At 45.2% G+C, this 6,365-nt stretch overlaps 1 pseudogene; it reads left to right on the top strand.

The window, feature by feature from the left end:
- The first annotated feature begins 311 nt into the window (after positions 1–311).
- On the top strand, positions 312–4,217 carry LOC147090001 (lysophosphatidic acid receptor 4-like; annotated as a pseudogene).
- The last annotated feature ends 2,148 nt before the right edge of the window (positions 4,218–6,365 follow it).

The following is a 6,365-nucleotide window of genomic DNA, read 5'->3' as shown; positions in this document are numbered from 1 at the left end:
AGTGTTTTTGGAGCTGCACTCATCCAAGAAAGTGGAGAGTATTCCGTCAAACTTCTGGCAGTGTTTGTAGGTGATGGAAAGGCAATGGGGAATCAGGAGATGAGACACTCGCAGCACAATATCTAGCGTGTGACCTGCTGTTGTAGCCATCGCATTTATATTGCTGTTCCAGTTAAGTTCCTGGTCAAAGGTGAGCCCCCGGATGTGGGTGGTGGGGGAATCAACGATGGTAATGCGATTGAACGTCAAGGGGCGGTTGTTAGACTCTCTCTTGTGGGAGATGGTCATTGCTTGACATTTGTTTGGCATGAATGGTAATTGCCACTTATCAGCACAAGCCTGATGTTGTCGGTAATTTTTTCACAGGCCTCTGTTTGAAATTTCAGTTCAGTTTTTGTCTGTCTATTTAACGACAACACTCTGTTCTTTGATCAATCCCGCTCCCCTCTTATAGAGATATAATTACATTGAAATCTGTAGGAATTAAACAAGTGGGGTTGGGGTTATTGTCTCTGGCCAGTCAGAAGCCTCTGAGCTGCTCCAGGGATCCCCATGCGGTTTCGAAGTGCTCCCCTATTCCTGGTTCTGACCGCTGGACTTATTCGGTAGCGATGTAGACAGAAAAATGTGACTCGTGGTTGAGTGCAAAACAGACCAGTATTTATTGAAACAAAAAGAAACAAATTGAAAATAAACAATACAGCACACCTATGCTGAAATACAGCACTTTACTTCTCACAGTACACTTTAGTGTCTACTACAGCATTCGTTTGCTTAATAGAACACTGTTACTTAAATGCAGCACTTTACTTCTTAGTACAACACTGTTACTTAGATACAGCACTTTTAATACAGCTACTTAGTGTTCACTACAGCACCTTTCTGCTTAGTGCAATACTGTTACTTAAATAGGGGAGGAGAAAATGGACACAACGAGGGAAAATTGACTTAAATTACAGTTTAACAAGATTCCCCTTAATTCCCACCCTTATACCTATTCTAAGTTGCCTTGTAATGGGCCAGAAAATGTATGCTCACCAATGAACGCCTGTCCCGTGCCCTTGTGGTCTTAGATTCTTCACCACCCTGAAGACAGAGATACCCCAGTGTTTAAAAGTAACTGCTGGTATTCCACTCCCTTGGGCGGACACCCAAGTTGTAGAGGGCATGGAGGCGAGGCTGCAGAGAGAGAGCGCGATGGCTTCTTGAGAAGCTATCTTATACCCGATTTGGGGCCGATATCTTCCCGCCCAAATCCGGATGCATCTGGGCTAACCAAAAGGGATCCGATGTCCCCATTGACTGTGATGGGGTTTGGATGAATTACCCATTTCCCTTATGATGGGTTTTTGAATGTATTCCCATTCATTGTGATGGGTTGAATGAAACTGTCTCAGTTTGAAAAACCATGTCTATTTCCTTAATGCTGAGTAAACAGCCCTTGAATGTTAGTGTAAACAAACTGATTGTCCTGTGGTCACGCCCAACCGCAATTGATTGGCAGTCTCAAGTGGTTCAACATTGTAGCAGTTTAGTGTAAACAAACATTGATTGTCCTGCAGGGAGAGAAACTCCCTGAACTGCCTTTGATTGACAGTTTAACTACTCCATTGCTTCAAGGGCTGGGTTTTTTTCTAAATCCTTTGTCAGCCATCTTTGATTTTCCCTTTTCATAAGCACACAGTCTGTGTGGTGTCTCCTGCCACGAGGTCGGACAGCCATCTTTGATTATCCTTTTTCACAGACACACAGGCTGCCTTTTCAGTCCTCTTTGTCAGCCCGTGCTTTGAAGAGAGACAGTCCTTCTGTCTTCTGCCACGAGGTCTGATGGCCATTTTGATCCCTGGATTTTTAAAGGTATATTCTACCCAGGTATTTTTTAAATCAAAAATCAATCTTCGGAACTGTAGGAAATTTCGAAATTATTGCGAAATCCTATGACTCATAACCATCTCACATTTGAAGAAGCTACATGATTGATCTAGTTGTGCAGCAGTTGCTGATCCTAATCCTGTTAAATGAGTTTGACCGAAATACATAAGAGCGAGGGATCCAATTCATTCATCTCTTAAATTACAGTGTGCAATATAAGCCATGTAATATAGGAGGGTCACAATGCGAAGATTTTATAATTGAATCTGTCCGTCCATCGTGTTCTGCCCTAAGTCAAGTCTGAGAAACAGGAGTCCACATCCTACTAGTGAATGTCATATGGATACCCATTGTCTTGCTTATGCTTTTATCTTCGGAGTATCTTCCCCTAGCTGGGTTCCAACAATGGCTAACGAGACCAGCCCATCCCTTTACAATGCCATCATCCACACCCATCGGACACAATCAACTAATAGAAGATATGGAGGAGGTAGTGGGATGGATTGTACTATGCTCAATAAATGATAAAGTGCTGGTCAGTAAGATGGCGTGTTAAGTGGGATGGGTAGTACTGGGCTCAACAGTTAATTCAGTGCTAATCAGTGTGATGGAGGTGTGAATAGAATGGGTAACACCAGGGTCAATATGTGACTCAGCGCTGATCAGTGAGATGGAGGTGGGAGTGTAAGGGAAGTACTAAGCTCAATAGGTGAATAGCTATTGAGGTGAACACAGTGCAAAGGAAATAGCATTCGGTGAGTCACTGCTGGTCAGAATAGTGAAGGCTTATTGATGTGACATGTACCAAAACAGCAGGTATTTCTCAGTGCTCAGTGAAGGGGTCGAGTTGTGGTCACATACTTGGTCAGAGAACCAAATCACCACAGGCCAAAGTAATAAATGCACAGAACAGAGTGGGAAAGGCATGTTTTGTTCATTCAGGTTAAGAAATAAGTGAAACACAGTCCAATCAGTGAGAAGACGGAGAGAGTGGCAGAGTGTGGACTCTGTAGCTAAATAATATCACCAATCAGCTATTCACTAAATGTGAGTCACGATTGTTGAGATAATCTCCTTCCAGTACTGATAAAGACCTGAAAAGGGCAGTGCGAAGGTGGAATATAAACATTTCATGTTCTCATCTCAAATCCCACTCCCTGTTTATTAAACAGAAACATGAACTTTTTATTTAAAAAATTGTTGGTAAATAAAAACACACGATCTCTAGGACTCTGCACCTAATTGTGGTGTATGATTGTTACATTGTTCTTTATATTACAACAGTGAGAATTTTTGAAAATGATTTCATTGGCGGTCATTGTTGTCTACAGACACAAACAACACCTGTGAATCCGTAGTCGGTGCCAACTTCTAGCACCTCATGTTCCCCGTGGTTTGTTGGCTGTGTTTGTGTTTGGTGTGGTGTCCAACGGCAGTGCCCAGTGGTACCACTGCAGGAGAAATGGCGCTTTCTCGACCTCTGACGTGTTCATGGTTAAGTTGGCCATGATGGACCTTGTCTTTGCCACAACCATTCTTTTCAATGTTGCCTACCATAACTTGCAGAATGAGTGGGTCTTCTGGGAGTTGGTGTGAAAATCTCCGGCTGCCTATTCTTTGCTAACATGTATGGCAGCACTTTGTTCCTCACCTGAATCTGCCCATATCACCCTGGTCCATCCCAGCACATCACTACAGCTCCACAGACAGCGCCACCACCTGTTGGTCTGCTGCCTCAGATGGCCCGTTCTGTCCGTCAACTTCCTCTACTTGAGTGTCAGAGGACTTCTGACCAGTAATTCCACAACGGAAAGATTGCTTGCCTGGAGAACTTCTCCTTCAGCTCCTGGAGCAGGTGCATGTCAAGGATTAGCAGTGCGGCCTCGCTCGTTGCTTTCTTAATTCTGTTGGTAGTTAGCATGCTCTGCTACCCGCTCATTGCCAGGAAGCTGCTGTATCCCACTGCCGATCAATGCATGGTGCACATGGTGAAGAGTAATGCCCTCCACATGGTTCTCCTGGTGCTGGTGGTCTTTATCCTTTGCTTTGGCCCTTATCACCTCGTTCAACTTGTCCACTCCCTCAGGCATATGCAGGTGCTGTCCAGCTGCTGGCCCAACCAGTTCACCTACTCAGCCTGAAGGATCACCATGGCAATGACCAGCCTGAACAGCTGTCTTGACCCGCTGATCTACTACATCGCACACGGCATCTTCAAATGCAGACGGATATGCTGTGGGGAGGATGCTCTGTGTAATGTCAGCCTTCGAAAGAAAGGCACATCGAAGAGCAGGACTCGGCTGTCAGCAGTTGGAGCGACTGTATTTTCAGAAATTGGTAACTGAAATCTCAAGACTGGGCTCTTTCCAGTGACTCAGTTCCCAGGAATCGACTGTTTCTGGTCACTCAGGTCACAGAACTAGGTTGTTTCTTGTCACTGAGATCCCCGGACTGTGCTGTTTCTGCTCACTCAGAACACAGAACGGGGCTGTCTCTGGTCACTGAGATCACACAACTGGGATGTTTGAGGTCACTGGATCACAGAATTAATCTGTTTCTGGTCACTGGGATCACAGGACGTGGCAGGTACTGGTCACTGAGATCACAGCACTGGTCTGTTTCTGGTCAGTCAGATCACAGGACTGGGCTGTTTCTGATCACTGAGATCACAGAACTGGGCTGTTTCCGCTCACTGATATCACAGGACAGGATTTTTTCTGATCAGTGTCTTGACCTTGTCCATTGTGAAAGATATTTACTGATGGGAGGGCAGTAACACTGAGCGGCAACTGGCACTGCAGTGCCTCCACTGGCGGGAGAGTGTACTTTCAGTACTCTCCAAAAAGATACAAATGTACACAAAATTTCTGTCTCTCTCACACACTCTCACACACTCTTGCACAGACACACACGCACTTTCTAGCATGGGTCACTATAGTGTGATCAAGAATCGGCCCCTTGGCTGATTTCCCCACCTTTCCCCACCAGAGTAGCATTGATCTCTCTTGTCATGTTTCCACCTTTACACCAACGAAAGAGCTGAGCTGGAGCAGGTTACTGTTATGTATTGTGTGTTCTATTGTGTGTTCTCCTCCCACCTGTGGTGGCGCTGTCACAGGAGATAACTGGTTGGGTATTCTCTCGGTTAAGTTTAGCTCTCTTTGTTCGGAACTTGCCAGAACTTCCTTTCCTTCCAATAAAGCACTTCATGTTTTAATCTCTGAGTTCTGAGTCCTAAATTGTGTGTAGGTAGAAAGGTACCGACAGAACAAGTGGTAACGAGGAGCGGATGAATCTGCGTACTTTACGGGTGCAGTGAGTAAACAGAAAATTTAATTTGAAACGTGAGATAGCTACTATATTAGGAAACATCGGCGATTTCGATGAAAATGTGGAGCAATGGAGCGCATATATGGAACGTTTTGACTATTTTGTATTGGCAAATGCGGTGGCAAATGAAAAGGTCGTGCCTACCTTTTTGAGTGTAACTGGGCCGAAGACTTTCAATTTACTTCGCAGCCTCATGCAGCCAGATAAGCCAGGAACTAAAACATATAAGCAACTAGTGGAAATTCTTGGAGCACATTTTTCACCAAAAACTCTGGTTATTGCTGAGAGATTCAGATTTCACAAACGGAATCAAGAGGAGGGGGAATCAGTGACGATGTTTATTGCTGCTTTAAAAAGGTTGTCGGAACACTGCCAGTTCAAGGAGGTGCTGAATGACACCATTAGAGACAGACTTGTGTGTGGTCTGCAAAATGCAGCCACACTGAAGCGCCTTCTTACCGAGGACAACCTTACTCTTGAAAAGGCCATTGAAGTTTGTGTCTCCATGGAGATGGCGGAAAAGGAGGCTCACCAGTTGAGTTCAACAGGGAGAGTTCACAAGGTGTCGTCTGAGCCAAAAGGTGCGTGGAACGGCACATGTTACCGTTGTGGGAAAACGGGCCATCACGCTAATGACTGCTGGTGTACGGAGCTGGAATGCCGAAATTGTGGCAAAAAGGGTCACATTGAACGCGCCTGTAAAGGTAAAAAAAGAACAGACAGAGCTGGGAAGCATGGAAGCAAAATGTCTGTATTTGGACAAGAGAGGAAAAAGAGTGTTCATTCAGTGCAGTATGATGGAACAAGCAAAACAGAAGGGAGCGACACCTCTGAGGAGGAAGAGGTGCATATACTGATGGTTGCAGATGGTTCAAATGGCTACTGGGTGTCACCACTGGTGGAGGGACAACCAGTGCGGAAGAAGGTGGACACAGGCGCGGCTGTGTCCCTTGTTTCAGACACTGTCTACAACAAAATGCTAAAGCATCTTACCCTTCAGCCAACCAACATTGTGCTAAAGACGCATACCGGCGAACCTGTGGCCATGAGAGGCGTCATTGAGGTGACAGTTAAATTGAATGGACAGACTGCAAAACTGCCCCTATATGTGCTAAAGGGAAATTACCCATCGCTACTGGGACGTGCGTGGCTAGAGAAAATCA

Source organism: Somniosus microcephalus, unplaced genomic scaffold, assembly GCF_052327205.1.
Source record: "Somniosus microcephalus isolate GS21.2 unplaced genomic scaffold, FLI_Smic_1.0 unresolved_chr4, whole genome shotgun sequence".
Lineage (NCBI taxonomy): Eukaryota > Metazoa > Chordata > Chondrichthyes > Squaliformes > Somniosidae > Somniosus > Somniosus microcephalus.
This window is presented reverse-complemented; position numbering and strand designations above follow the sequence as displayed.